The 15,473-nt window shown below is 36.5% G+C and overlaps 1 protein-coding gene across 1 annotated transcript in view; it reads left to right on the top strand.

Annotated features, from left to right (window-relative positions):
• The first annotated feature begins 3,510 nt into the window (after window positions 1–3,510).
• The window catches only part of Ube3a (ubiquitin protein ligase E3A), a 98,556-nt gene continuing 86,593 nt past the window's right edge, over window positions 3,511–15,473 (top strand). The window contains 1 exon segment of the mRNA XM_047540694.1: window positions 3,511–4,045. The gene's annotated coding sequence lies outside the window, so the exon portion shown is untranslated.

Genomic DNA, 15,473 nt, shown 5'->3' with positions numbered 1-15,473 from the left:
GAACATAGTAACATAGACACACTAATGGGTCAGTATGGATAAACATGTGTCTGGCCAGATATGCACATTAGGGGTCAACAAGCAAGTAGTCTCTACTATAGCTATCAAACAGTTTTTCAAATGTAATGCTGACAAAACTAAATTCCTTCTTGTTATTGCAAAATCTGCTCCTCTGCACGGTTGTCCCCATCTCAGCTAATGGTGGAAAATGGGACATACTGTTTGAGGTGTTATAGAACATTCAAGTTCAAATTCCTAACAAGGGGTTGAAAATTTAGTGTCTGAAGTTTCCGAGTGAGGTCTATGTTCAATATTCAGACTTGAACCCTGACTGAAGTGATAGAGGAAGAGTATATGTAAATGGTACTATCAGAGACTGTGTTATATGGTGTGTAAAGAGAACCAAGGATGGAGAGGAAGAGGATTCTGTTTAAGAGAAGTGAGGAAGAGTAGCCTAAGACACTAGGAAGAGAAGTCAGAGAACTTAAGGTGATGGAACTAAGGGAGCAGTTTCCAGGAGGCATTGGTTAGCATGTAGGTTGCAGAAAGATGGGATACCATGAAAAGTGAGAAGCAACCTTTGGATTTAGCTATTATACTATAGTGACATTGTTACAAGTGACATTGATGAAGTAAAATGGTGGTAGGTGCTACATTTTAGTAGTTGAAGAAGGATTGGGAGGAAATGGTAATCTGAGTATAGAAACCTTTTAAAACAGAAGAGATAGTCAATAAAGGGAGAATTTATGAACAGGAGAGGGAAAAACAAAGGTAGTTGCGTCTTGAGGTGACCCCTTAAAAAAAAGTCTGTCGGTATAAAGGAGGAAGGATGATTCATACTTGACAGGTCAGAAAGAAGGCAAATTTAGGTCTGTATATATGAAGTTGGGGCACTAAAGAGTTCATACTGAACACATATAATGGTAAATAATGCTATTGGTAATACTAATATTACTATTGCTAGTAAGCACTAACATTTATTGTATACTTTATTTATTGAATACTAACATTTACTGGGAACTTACCACATGCATCTTGGAGTTAATTTTGCTTCAGTATTATTTGTTAAATATTGGGAGCTACTCATACACCAAAATTTTAGTATCTTTCAAGAGCTGAGTGTGTTACATTTTGATGCAGCCTAAAAATAGCAATTGTGAATATCACCACACGACCTTTCTCTTTCATGCTCTCAGATTATTTCTGATTGTGGGGCATGCTGGGAATAAAAAATTGTGGTTTTGTACTTTGATTCATCTGTTGTAACTTACATCAATAAGAAATTTTGAGCACTGAAACAGCCCTGTCAAAACACTAACTTCACTGGCAGTTTAGGGAAAAATATTTCATTTTCAAAAGTTTATTAGTACTAGCAAGTACATATTAATAGACACACCAACCCCACAATCACTGAAGTGTTGGGTTACTCCAAAAAGTGTCCAGTTTTTGCATGTGTGATATCCTCCTGAACTGCCTTCTTGAGGAGGAGGAGGATAGATAATGGTTGATCTTTTATTGTTTCCCAAGGCCTGGCACAGTTCTGAGTAAAAGAAGTTCAAAGTTTGTACAAAGCATTAATGTATATGCTTATAAAATTGAACTGCTTTTTACTTTATACCTGAAATGGGAAAATTATTAGAAACTACTGGTTCTTATTTGGACTAGAATAGTCTAAAGAATTTACTGCACACTTAGATACTAAATTTTTCTGGGAAAACATACCTGAATAGAAGTAAGGGTCTGATATGGGGCAAACTTTTTTTTTTTTTTACCATCAAAACTGATATATATGAAAATGGAACACTACTGGTATCCTGAGGACTCCTGATAATATTCATGCTGACAATTTTTATCAATCAACACTCCTTAATTTGAAAACGGATAAGCCAAAAAATAGAGTTCCTGAATCAAGTTTAACACTATAGTCACACATAAGAATATATATCTAACACTGATGAACTAAAAGGGATAAGGGTAATTTTTCCAGAATACTAGGAGAAATTAGGTTCTTCCTTGGTCTTGCTTAAAACCAAAATGGTCACTTCAACATCTAAGAGTAGATTTATTTCCCTCAGTCTTTAGACTTTTCAGAACTCATGGATTTTGGCCACAGTTAAAACTTCAGTCTATTATAAAATTACATTTCACTTACTCAATTTCTACTTAAGAGAAAGTAAAATAGCTAGAAGTATCCCCATTTGATAAATCTAGTAGTAAAGTTTTGATTTATTTATTCTAATAAAGCATTTCAAAGATTTTCATTCTCAGTTGCCTATAGTTTCCAAATGTGAATCTGTAATGGGGGAGAAATGGAAAATGAATAAAGATATTTAAAAAAAATCTTATAATCAGAAATGGCTTTATACTTTCATTTGTCATCAATTGTCCTAGAATAACTGAAATTACTTATTTTTTATAGTTGGTTAATTTTTAATTGCTTATAGGTGGGAGGTGGATTTTATCTATCCATATATATATATATATATATATACACACACTTAAGTATAAAGATGTCATATCTGATTTTATAAAAAGGACAATGTAAGAATTACAGCGTAAAAATTCACTGCTGATTGGTGACATCAAAATTTTTGTAACACTAGATGACTGGGGTATCATACAGTACTTAAGGGCTTATCCACAAAGTGGCAGACCTTAAGACTAAATTAGTGATTTTTTAAATAACTTTGCCAGCAAAATCTCCCTTTTAAATAAATAAGTTAAAAGAAACCCTTTTTAAGTCGCTCTAGTACCAAATATGACGCATGAATTTAAAAGGTTTGGCTGTCATACGGATTAAAACTACCCTCTACCCACGTGGGGGGTCAACCAAGAGACCATTATCTTAACTGACAACCTACTCAAAGACAACACTGCAGGAGGTGGGCTTTTACCTTCTAGTCTCTGGTAAACTAGTGACATGGCAAAGAGGCCTAAGCAGATGACCTTGGTCCTTGAAAGCTGGCCCGCACTCTCGGGCCACCCCTGAAATGTTTACAAGGGCGGTTTTGAGTAAAAAAGGCATTTAGATCGGAACCTAGTAACTAGACTTCTGCCCAGCCTCGGGCCTGAGAACTCTCAACACTGCCTAGGCTGACATACGGAGTCGATTCGTCCCCCCGCAAAATCGGAGGCGTTTCTTGGCTGGGTACACCCGGGACTTCAACCATTCTGGGGATCGCTGGGGTTTCCAGAGTGTACCCAGGTCTATGTTAGGCCACAGAGCAGGGGCTAAAAAATGAGATTATTCCTTTTGCCGAGTCTTAAGATGGCGACCGACCCTGGTGGGACGCCGGGGGACCGCTGGCCATCGCCCCTTCCCACCGACCCCTGCGCCCGGCGGCGACGGCAAGCGGTAGGCGGGGACAGAGCCTGCAGGGGAGGGCGGGGCGAAACGCGGCGCCCTCCCGCGCGCACCCTGGCCCCGCCCTACGTCCCCGCGTCTCGGCTTGGAGTTCTCGCCCGGCCGGGAGGCGCGCGCTGCCTGCTGGGATACTCGGCCCGCCCAGCCAGTCCTCCCGTCTTGCGCCGCGGTCGCGAGATCCGTGTTTCTCCCAAGATGGTGGCGCTGGGTTCGGGGTGACTACAGGAGAGACAGGGCCTTTTACCAATCGCCAGGATCCCGACGCACCACACTTCGCTCGCTCGCGCACCCTGCCGCCGCGTAGTTATCTGCCGGCCCGGGCGCCCGCCATCCGCCTCCGACTTACGCTTCACCTCTGCCGACCCCGATCGCAGGCGGCGGCGCCTCCCTCAGCTTCTCGCAGTAGCTCGCGGCCTGTAGCCCCTAGCAGGAGGGCCCCGCAGCCCCCCAGTGTAGACAGCGGCGGCTAGCTACGAGTGCCGGGTTTTCGGCGGCCGAGGCGCCCCGTTTCCCGGCCTCGGTTTCCGGAGAAGGAAGCGCGGGTCCCGCATGAGCCCCGGCGGTGGCGGCAGCGAAAGGGAACGAGGCGGTGGCGGGCGGAGGCGGTGGGCGAGGGCGACGACGACCAGTGAAGCGGCCGCAGCTGCGAGGGCCGCAGCCCAGGCGCGGGGGCGACGACAGGTTAGTGTTGCTGCGGACGCAGTCTGGGCCCGGCGGCGCGTCCTCCCCTCGGTCTGCTCTTTTACCCTCGCCACCTTTCGGGACCCTCCTAGCAAGGATAGGCACCCCTTCCCCCACCCCCACCTCTGCCGGATAGAGTGTTTGGGGGCGCGTGGTGTGAAGGGGCCGGTGCCTGGAGTAGGCCCCTGGTGGCCGCGGCTGCTGCAGCCTTAACTGTCAGTCCTGGATAAACGCTGGAGGGAGGGTTTTGTCGCCCGAGGGGACACGAGAGGGCCCGGGGCGGGGCGGATGTGCAGGGCGTCGAGATGGGGCCTCTTTGGAGCTAGGATCGCGGAGCCAACCAGGGCCTCTAGGCTAGGAAAGGATGCCTTTTCATTCAAAGGGGAGCCCTTTTTCGGCATTTTCGGCTCTCTTGGGGAAGACATATTTAATCGTGTGCTTGGTGGGCTGGGGTTTTGGGGGTGGATTGATGGTGAGGGAGGGCGGATGAAGTGGTATGTCAATCCCAGGGATTGTGCTCGCACATTACTCATGTGTTGTTGATCGCCAGGTTTCTGGATTTGAACGTGAGTTCCTGGGTTTGTCAGACTGCTGACTTAAATATAAATGCAAATCTTCGAGTAGTTGGCTTTTTTTTTTTTTTTTTATAACCTTTCCAGTTAAAAAATGAAAAGGATGTTTTCCTCATCTTGGGGTAGAAGCTTTTGTTGGTAAAGCCAGAATTGAATGTGCCAAATGCTTTAGTACGTAAAATGTAAAATACGACTTTAATGCAGACGCTGATTAATCTTAGAATTCTAGAAATACAATTTAGTCTCGATTTTGACTTCCTGTGGTCGTATTAAAATAGAAACACAACAAAATCTGTTTGAGATTATATTTATTTACTGGCTAGGGTGCTGTTGGAAATGTAATCTGAATAGCATATGGAATTTACAGGCCAAAGTTATCCTTGATCAGGAAAGAATATGGATATGGCCCATAATTTTGGATCATTCCACTCGTGCAGTATTGGGGGGAAAAAAAAAAAACAAAAAAACCAGTTTATTCTAGAGGTGTGTGTGTGTGTGTGTGTGTGTGTGTGTGTGTGTTTTAAAGAGAAGGGAGTTTGAAATACAAACAACCTAAAGTTTAAGAAATAAAAATGTTAAAAAGTTGTGCATCAAAGACGGATCAGTATCCAGTAGATCTTGATGAGTAAATTGGACAAGTGGTGTCAGAAGCATTTTTCCTACACATCTGACTGCACTTATATACACTTATTTAAGAAATTATTTGGTAAATCATGTAACATTAGAATTCTGGGGAGAAAGAAAAATTTGGTCTTGGTATGTATAGTGGAAATAGCTTTGGAATTAGATTTGCTTTTAAATCTAAGCTACTTATGTTTTTAATGAAATGAATATAGTATTAATGATGCTGTTGATAAGCCTTAAGGATGACTCTTAAAACACTAATAAGCACTACCAAAACCAATATTAAAAAAAAAAAACATCCACAACAGCAAAAAAATAGCTTCTAGAAATAATTTATAATCTTTTACATATTTGTGGAATACATAGAAGGAATATGAAAATGTAATGGAAATAACTTGTAATCTTTATTTACAAAATAGAAGGTAAGCTTTGAAAGTCTTATTTTGTCAATATTTAACTAGCATTAGTGTGCTAAGTAGTGTACACACCATCCTCTGGACATTGCCCTCATCCCTGAGGGGTTTAACTTATGCAGAGATAGAACATACTGTGTTTTGATTTCAGAGGTTTTGTAGCCTTTATTTTATTTCTTTTAAAATATACCCTCATTTTTTGTTTTCAAGCTTAAAAAGTAACTTCATAAGTAAGGGTATTTTCTAGTCATCCCACTTGTCTAGTTCATTTAACAGGATTCTTTGGGTACCTACAGTGTCTTTGGCATGTAACATTTTAATCAGTTGTATTTCTTAAACTTTTAGGTCATTTCTGTTTCAGTCTCCTCTCACTCAAAAAAGTTGTAATAATTTATTTTTTTCTCTCAATATTGGAATCAGTGGTATGACCCAAAACTGTAGATGAATCATTTCTCAGTTTTTTTCCCTTCGCAGTTAATGCTTCCAAATATCTATTTTCGCAAATGAATTTTGGTTATATTATCCAATTTTTTACACTTTTTATTTAGACTTATAATCATATAGGCTTAAATGCCAAAACATGTTAGATGCATATATAGCTATTAAAAGATACAATTTTCTGGTGTTCCCGGGTGAAGACAAATTTTCAAAAGTGATCATTCAAGTAAGTAATGAATGTGCCACAGGTTTGTGTTTAAAAAAGTCCTAAGTGCTCTTTTCATCATGATTCAGGACAATAATTTTGAATGGCTTTGATAATTCCCCCAATAGACAAGTGTAAAGATGATGTAATCAGAGATATCATGGTACATATAGTAGATATAGATTTGCCATTAGAACCTGCTTTTAATTTTGTTGTACCATGGTTTTGTTATCTGTAAGACAGGATGGTGAAACTACCTCAGATTTGCAAGCATGTTAAATGCTTAATACACAGGCACTCAGTAAATGTTACCTTAGAAATTTTCCAGTCCAGTTTTTTTGAAAGATCTGAAATACCTTGTATATAGTGGCCTGTAGCATTTTATGCTTTATTCTACTTGTTTTCTTTCGCAGTGTGAACTCAACTCTTAGAGGACAAGAACTTACAGGACTCCTAGTGTTTATCAGAGAGTTTGTTACCAGATGTCTTAATCTCTTTAGACTGTTATTAAAAAATACTGGAGACTTACAGAAAGAAAAAGAAAAAATAAAAAAAAAATTTAAACCAAATTTATTTTCAGTTTTGGAGGCTTAGAAATTCAAGATCAAGGTGCTGGCAAATTCCTGTATGTTTGGTGAGGGCCCTTCCTCTTCCTGATTCCTTTTCACTGTAACCTTCTGTAGTGGAAGGGTAAAGGGGTTTTCCTTTTGGTAAGGGCATTAATCCCATTCCTGAGGGCAGATCTTTCCTAAAGCCCTGCCTTCTAATATCACCTTAGGGGTTAGGCTTTCAGCATAAGAATTTGTAGGGGACACATTCAGACTATAGCTTTAGAGTATGCTTCAGTTAGTTACTGGTGAATTAGCAGGGTGTCAGCTAACATTTCTTAGGTACCTACTGTGGCTACTATGAACCAAGATACATTGCAGGGGCCACAAAGACAAGAAAAAGAGGTCTGTCATTTGGAAATTGATGAGTCTAGTGATTTTCTCCACGTAGCTTTTTTTTTTTTTTTTTTTTTTTTAAAGTATAACCCTGTTAAATATGGAACTTCTTTCTCCATTCCTTGTGCCCTTCCAGCCTTAGGGCAGTTCTATAGACCTGACACCTCCCATGCCCCAGCTACTACTCTACTTACTATTTTACTCCCCTCCAACCCTTCGTACAACCCTTTGGCATTTCAGATCTTGGTCCTAGACCACCACTCAATATCTGGGCATATAGTGTGTTAGTGCTTATATATGTGTGTATGTATCTGTATATAAAAATTTAAAGAATTTACTCCACTATTTGGCCTATGAATATTCCTTCTTGGGGGGTTATCATCTATCTTTTGGTAGTAGATTCTTAGATGTTATAAACCTAAGTGGGACTGTCCTTGAGTTCAGCTACTCCGTTTCATTTTATACATGAGAAAATTAAAGTGTAAAGCTTTAAGATGGTTTTCTTAAAGTCACATAGGTTGTGGGGCCAGAACCAGCATCTCTGGATTCTAGTTCAGATGCTAGGTAGAACTTTGCATATAGTTAGGCCTCTGCGTGCACTGTATATATTTTGTCCTACATGTTAGTAAGAGTAGTTACACTTTGTAATTATCCCCAGTCTTGTGGAGCTATGTATTTTCAACACTGTTAATAGAAAGCAACCCAAGTACTACCAGTGGACCTTTTCTTCTACTAAAGGAAATAAAATTAAATAGAAATGATTAGTGCTAATCTTGTAGAAACTTATATTCTGTATCCAAACGTAAGATGTTTGAAATACTTGAAGATGCTGTCTAAATCTTTTTAATAAAAGGACCTATTAACAAATACATAGTGAATATCTTTGCCAGCTTTCATTTAATCTCAAAAACGTTACTAATAGTGTTTTGATGTAAGTTATCTTTAGCAAGTAAATTCCACTATGGATAATAATTTGGAAAGGTATTAGTCCTGAGAATGAAATAAAATTATTTTTTAATATTGCTTTTTACACTTGAGATTTAGCTAGAGGTCAGCTATTACTCTTTGATTCTGTGACTTAGGATTTACCTCCCTAAAATTATATAAAATTTTAAGTGCTTCAGCGTTTCAACAGGTTCAATGAACAGAAGCCATCTGGACCATTGAAATGGAGGAAGGAGCACACTGTCTTTGATGTCAGAAGATCTCGGGCTCGTTTCTTTTCTCTAGCTTCTCAACTGGTCACAAGCAGGTCATTTAGTTTTCTAAAAGCCTTTGTTCCTTCAAGTTCCTTACATGCTTTGTTTCTGAGGATTATACTTTTCAAATGTGATTGTTGTTGAAAAGTGAATTAATACTGATATAGTGACTTGCCTAAGAAGATTGGTTTGTGGTAGACAGGTAGGTGATTAGAACCTTGGTACATTTTCATGCTGTTTTTTTTTTTTTTTTTTTTTTTTTTGTAACAATCTCTTTTTAGAAATATTTTGGGAAATTTATAGTATGTGAATTTACTTTAAATTTGGTAAGTACATTTGAAATGAACAATATATCTTAGTTCTACATCCATTAGTAGTTTGTATTTAGTAATACATCATTTAGTGTTACTGATCCAAAGTCAAATTCCTTTTCTGATTTAATTTGATAAGTGGCAAGTGAGTGAATCATAAGATTGACTTGTGAGGAAAAGAGGTTTTAGAGTACATAGAATCATATGGAATAAGATTATTCTTGAAGTTCAGTTCCAGGAAATCTGAACAGAAATCTCATGTAAGACTTTGCGCCTCTGGATCATAGAAGAGAATCCTATGTAAGACTTTATTAAATTCAGCATCTGTATGACAAGCAAAAGCATACAGGTGCTATATAAGCTCCGAAGACTTACTATACAAGTAGGATAAAATATTTCCATAAAACTCTTTGCTGTTACTCTTGGCAGCTCAGGCTGTTCCAGAAGTTGGGTCTTCTATACTTGTCAATTGTGTAGCATAGATTCCATTAAACTACAGAAGTCAAACATGAAAAAAAAATTTTTTTTTTTTGTTCTCTTTGTGTCCAGGCTTGTAGATCTTTTCTAGGTCTTAATGTGCACCCTATGTATGCATGCATGTATATGTATATACATATACACATATACATACATATTTACACACATTTTGAGAAATTGAAGATTTTCTTTTTCATATTTGAGACAAGCATTGTTGCACACAAATTACATAGATGTGGAATAAATGAAGATGTTGGCAGTGTATGCTTTCACACATTCTTTTCATATATGACTATTTGCTTATATCAAAAGGCGTGACTTAATCCATTTAAAACTTCTAATGGACTTCTACATCAGCATCTTCCTCTCAAATGTGAAAAAATGATCTTAGAATTGCACTTGTGGATTGTAGCCACCACCATGGCTTGTGATTTGTATATTCTTTGTGCTAATAGAATAAATTCTAAACCCCATCACCCAATTAAATTTATAGACAACCCAGAGAACAATACAACAACCAACCAGGTGCATATCATTCACTATAGGCAAACCTCATATTTTGCTACTTCCTTAAACTCTGTATTTCCCTCTGTAAAACTCACTTTATTTTCTTCTTATTTGCTACTGTTAGCACTGCAGATATCACTATAATAATTATATAATATATAATTTCCTAAATATTATCAAATACTTTCCTACTATTATGAGATGCTGTGCTTTGGAAAATTGATGATGAAATGGCCAGTAGTGTTTTCTGTATAAAGCTTATATATCATAGGGGGAAATATGGGTTATTTCCAACTTATCAATTATCTTAGTACTTTTTTTCTTAAGAATTTTACTTATTGTTCCTCTCTGTATACACCAGTTTTGCTAAACATACAGTGGACCATAACTAAGGATATTTAATTACTTAATATTTGCCTTTGTTAAATATTTTAAGTTTTTGGGGGGGAATTAAAAATTAGTGTTTTGAGCACCTATTGTATGCAACATTTATACTAATTGACAAATCTTATTTCATACAAAGATTAATTAAGTAATATTTTTCTTTCCTAGTTTTTTGAAGTGTGCTGATAAGTGTTCTGTTGCTGATGGGAAATATGCTGTTAAAGATAACCCAAAATCAGAGTTTCTGGAAAATGAAAGTTTCCCTGATTACTTAATCTGCTTCATTCTCACTCTGTGTCTTAGCATTTTGTGTCTTTGTAACATATTAAGCAGATTTAAAGAATAGAGAGGGATCTTGAGAAGTTAAATGGATAAGTTGGATAAGTTAGGAATGCATTCTGCTCAATTGGAAATATTTCTAAAAGTAGACTATAGTATTGAAATAAGAATACTCAACTATAATATATATTAAAAGAACTATTAATTTTAGGTTTTTTTGGTGAGGGTACCAGGGATTGAATTTAGGGGCACTCAACCACTGAGCCACATCCCCAGTCTATTTTGTGTTTTATTTAGAGATAGGGTCTCTCTGAGTTGCTTAGCGCCTCGCTTTTGATGAGGCTAGCTTTGAACTCTCAATCCTCCTGCCTCAGCCTCCCAAGCCCCCGGGATTACAGGTGTGTGCCACTGTACCTGGATAATTTTAGTTTTTTATACATATAAAGCTAGATTTCAGCATTTCAAATTATGTTGTATAATTATTGCTTACTGTATTACATTTCAAATTATTTTAAAAATGAAGACAAGTTGTCTTTTTTTTTCTTTTTTTTTTTTTTTTTAATTCAGTATGGGATCATCCCAACCCACACCCTGAAATTATGTCTTTTGGGATAAATTAAAGATAAGGGATGGGTGAAATTAAAAATGAATGGATCTCAGGCTGATTATATAACTCAGTGGTAGAGCTCTTGCTAGCATGCGGGAGGCTCTGGGTTTAATCCCCAGCACCGCAAACAAAACAAAAATAGATGGATCTCAACTGGAGAATAGATGAGTCACTTATCTCAATTGAAATTAAGTAATTTCTTTACTCCTGGACTGGAGATTCTGTGAGAACAAATAAATGTTTGTGCACAAACTCTCTTTTTTCCATGTATGATTTAGGAATTTGTGAATGCTGGAATGAGTGAACAACTACTTTCTAGTTTGTTCAGACCTACTTCACTGCTATGAGCTCATGAGCTATGTGTGAATGATCAGGAACAATCAATTCTCCAGGCTTGAAAATTTAAAGGCATTTTAAGTAAAAATAGGCAGGACTACAGGAGGGTTGGCCTGGATAGTGGGCCAGTGATCTATTGTACAATGTATCACTTTTCCCTTGTGCCTCTGCTGAATTTCAACTAGTCATTCAGAGAAAAGTTGGAGGTGTTAGTGGGTGCATGCATGGTTCTTATTGCTAGTTGAGGCCAGATTTTCAGAAATGGGCTCATCTCTTCACTGGTCAAGATGTAAACGTATCTATACTTAATGCTAGTATGCATCTAAATTGCCATGCTGCAGTAGTATTTATATTAATTAATATCTAAATGCCATGCTGCAGTAGTATTAATGTTAATTATGTTTTTAGTAGGATATCTTTTCTTAGACTTTATAAAGTAATAAGTTTGATGAGATGAGCTTCAAGACATTGGGCCATTTTTAGCTTGGGCATTATATGCTAATGCATTTTTAAAATACATGTAGATATTTTAATTATAGAATATTTAAAACATACGGAAAACAATATAGTTAATATTCATTTACATACCACCCCAAAGTGGAAATTATGTCAGTTTTGATATTTTGGGGAAAAAAAGGCAGTCTTACATACTCACTTGTAGCAACTCCACTCCTTCATGTTAGTATGCTCTCTTCTTACCCAAAGGAACAACTGTCTTGAGATTCTTGAATACATTTCATATTCTTGCTTTGTACCTGTATTCATATAAGGTGTTTAAATTCTTGCAGATATGTTTTGTACATATCTATCATCATTATCATCTGATGATGATGAGATTTGAGATGAACCCAGGCTTTAAACCACTGAACCACATTCCCAGCCCACTTTTTATTTTTTATTTTGAGACAGCCTCCTGAGAGGCTGAGACTCTGGGATTATAGGCATGAGCTACCACACCCACCTTTCATCAGGTTTTTAAAGTCAGTACTGGACTGGAGCTGTAGCTCAGTGGCAGAGCACTTGCTTAGCATGCACAAGGCCCTGGGTTCAATCCCCAGTACCACAAAAAAAAGAAGAAGAAAATGTCAGTATTAAGTTTTTGAGATAATGTACATTGGTACAGGTGGAACTAATTTGGTTTTATTGCTATATGATACTCCATTGTATACCTATATAAAATGTATATATCTCACTTTAGATGAACATTTTGAGTTGTTTCCCATTTTGCTCTTACAAGTAATGCTTATGCAGTGGTCTTATTTATACATGTGTTTCTGCAGGTATTTCTCTTGGGAAGATCCATAAAAATGAGATTGGTGGGAAATAGGATCTGAGTATCTTTAACTTTATGATATTGCCAAATTCTGCTAAAATGGATTAGCCAGATATACTTTGTTAGCAGCCTATGGGCATTTCTTTTTCTAGAATCCTTCCCTGGTTCTTGGGATTGTCAGATTTTAAAATATTTACTAAATATGATGGAGGTGAAATGCTATATAATTTTAATTTGCATTTAATTTGTTATGCAGAGTGCTTGATAAAAGGATATGAGTTTTATTGTTTTCTATATGTTTTAAATATTTCAGAAGTTAAACACCATTGTGTGTTTCTGTTGAAAAAGACCTTGAAGGTCATCTCATTCAACCTTCTTACTTTACAGTGTAACCAAGGAAAGTTTTCAGAAAAATAAATAAAATATAAAATCCGGTTCTTGTATTCTTTTTTGTGGTATAGAATTTCAGTTTTTGGTGTCAAAATAAGGAGTTATTCTTATGATTTGGGCTTTTTGTTTTAAGAAATTCCTCTAATAGTGAGGACTTTTTGTTCATTTGTTTACTTGTTTGGTTTTTTTGCATTTAGGTCCATCTGTAGGAAGTTAGGAATCTTTTTTTTATCATATGAAAAACTAATAGTTCCAATATTATTACTTTTTCCCTCATATTTTTTAAAATGTCACTTGTATCATGTCCCATATGCTTTAACTACTTCATTCTTTTTCATTTGATTAATTATTTTGAAAAAATGGTACCAGTACACTACAGTGTTTTGTTTATAATAGCTTTATGTAAAGCTTTGAAATTTGGGAGACTAAGCTTCCCCCTGTATTTTCCAAATTGTCTTGGCTCTTCTTGGACCTTTATTATTCCATAGTAATTTGAAACCAGTTTATCAAGTTCCTTTGGGGGAATCATACATTATATGTCCTTTTGTGTAGCTTCATTACTTAGCATGGCATTTTTGAGGTTCATTCTGTTGTGTCATATAATAGCATTTCATTTCTTTATGAATGAGTAACATTTTGTAGATATACTCCATATTCTTTATTCATTCAGTTGGTATTTGCGTTGTTTCTGTTTTTGGTTATGAGTACTGTTGCTGTGAACATTTGTATACAAGTGTTTGTATGAACATAGATGTTTAATTCTCTTGCATAGGAGTGAAACTGCTGGGTCATAGGGTAACTCTATGTTTAACATTTGAGTAATTGTTAAACCAACTATATAATTTTACAGTTGTACCAGCAATATGAGGATTCTGATATTCTGTTTTCCTGTCAGTATTTTCTGTGCTTTTCTTTTAGTCATTCTTATAGGTGTGCAAGTTTCTTCATGATTTTTATTTGCAGCATCTTGATGACTTAGCATCATTTTATGTGCTAATTGCCTATTTTCTTTGGAGAAATATCTGTTTAAATCCCTTAGTATTTTTAATTGGGTTATTTTTTGTTTTATTGATGGGTTGTAAGAATTCCTTATATATTCTGCATAAAAGACTCTTATCAAGCTCTTGTGTTTGGAAGGCTGGAAGGGCCCAAACTTTGAAAATAGTGTCTTGGACTCACTGTTTCTCTCTCTCTCTCTCTCTCTCTCTCTCTCTCTCTCTCTCTCTCTCTCAAAAGACTCTTATCAGATGTATAAATTCTGTATATTTTCCCTCATATTCTATGGATTGCCTTTTCATGAGTTTCATCTGAAATACACGTTTTTAATTTTGGTGAAGTCTTTTTTAATTTTTCCTTTCGTTGATTGTGCTTTTGGTGTCATCTGAGAACCTACTGCCTAATTTGAGTTGTGTAGTTTTAATTCTTATCTTTAGGTCTGTATCTGTTTTGAGCTAATATGCCCATCTATGTGGACTCCAACTTTATTCTTTTCCTTGTAGAAAAGCTGTTCATTGTACTTATTCATTTGTCCCAATACCATTTGTCGAAGACTGTTCTGATCCATGAATCAGCCATAAATGTAAGGATTTACATCTTGAATCTGAGTTATACGCTATTGATCTGTATATTCTTATGCCAGTAACTCACTATTTTAATTAATATATATTTGTAGTAAGGTTTGAAATCAGAAAATGTAAACATTCAAACTGTTGTTTTTTTTTTTTAAGATTGTTTTGGCTCTTCAGGTTTTTAAAATTTCTATGAGTTTTAGGGTTATTTTGCAAAATATGTCCCTGGGATTTTGATAGGATTTTTTGTTTTTCTACTTTTGTTCTCACTTTATTAAAAATTTCTAAAGATATCTGTCATATTTATTTTTACATACTGCCTTGTAAAGATCTTTTAAAAAATAGCTATAAAACTATTCTTTAGCTAAAAATACCAACATCATCATTTAAGAGACTGTTTTATCACTTGAGTTTGTTACATATCTAGAATCTGATTTCTGTCACTTACAGAAATTTAGATATTTTATTAAACCTGGGTGTCATTAATTCCATGAGAGACAATGTTAAAAGAATCAGTAACATTTTTACTAAAGATTAAGGTATTTTGTGTCTTAACAGGGAAGTGGAAGGAGCTACCCAACACACACACTAAAAGGCTAATGATCTAATCATGGCAAGCCTTTTTCTAAAGTGCCAACAAGAATACCTGACTTACTGCATGGCTTTCTGTTAGCCCTAAAATAAAATATAATGATTTTTATCCTATCCTTAGGCTTACTGTACCAAGAAATCAATAGGACAATCCCCATAAACCAAAAACATGGAAAATTTACTGTACAGATTTTGCAGAAGTATATTTTGATGAAATAAGTCAAAATAATGCTATAGCTGATATTTAATTAAATGCAGTTCCCCTTCTCAGACTGAATCATCATCTTTCCAATTCCTGCTACTTTTTTTG

Source organism: Sciurus carolinensis, chromosome 2 (assembly GCF_902686445.1).
Source record: "Sciurus carolinensis chromosome 2, mSciCar1.2, whole genome shotgun sequence".
NCBI classification, from domain to species: domain Eukaryota; kingdom Metazoa; phylum Chordata; class Mammalia; order Rodentia; family Sciuridae; genus Sciurus; species Sciurus carolinensis.
Note: the sequence above shows the minus strand (reverse complement) of the source record. Positions and strands in the feature narration are given on the sequence as shown.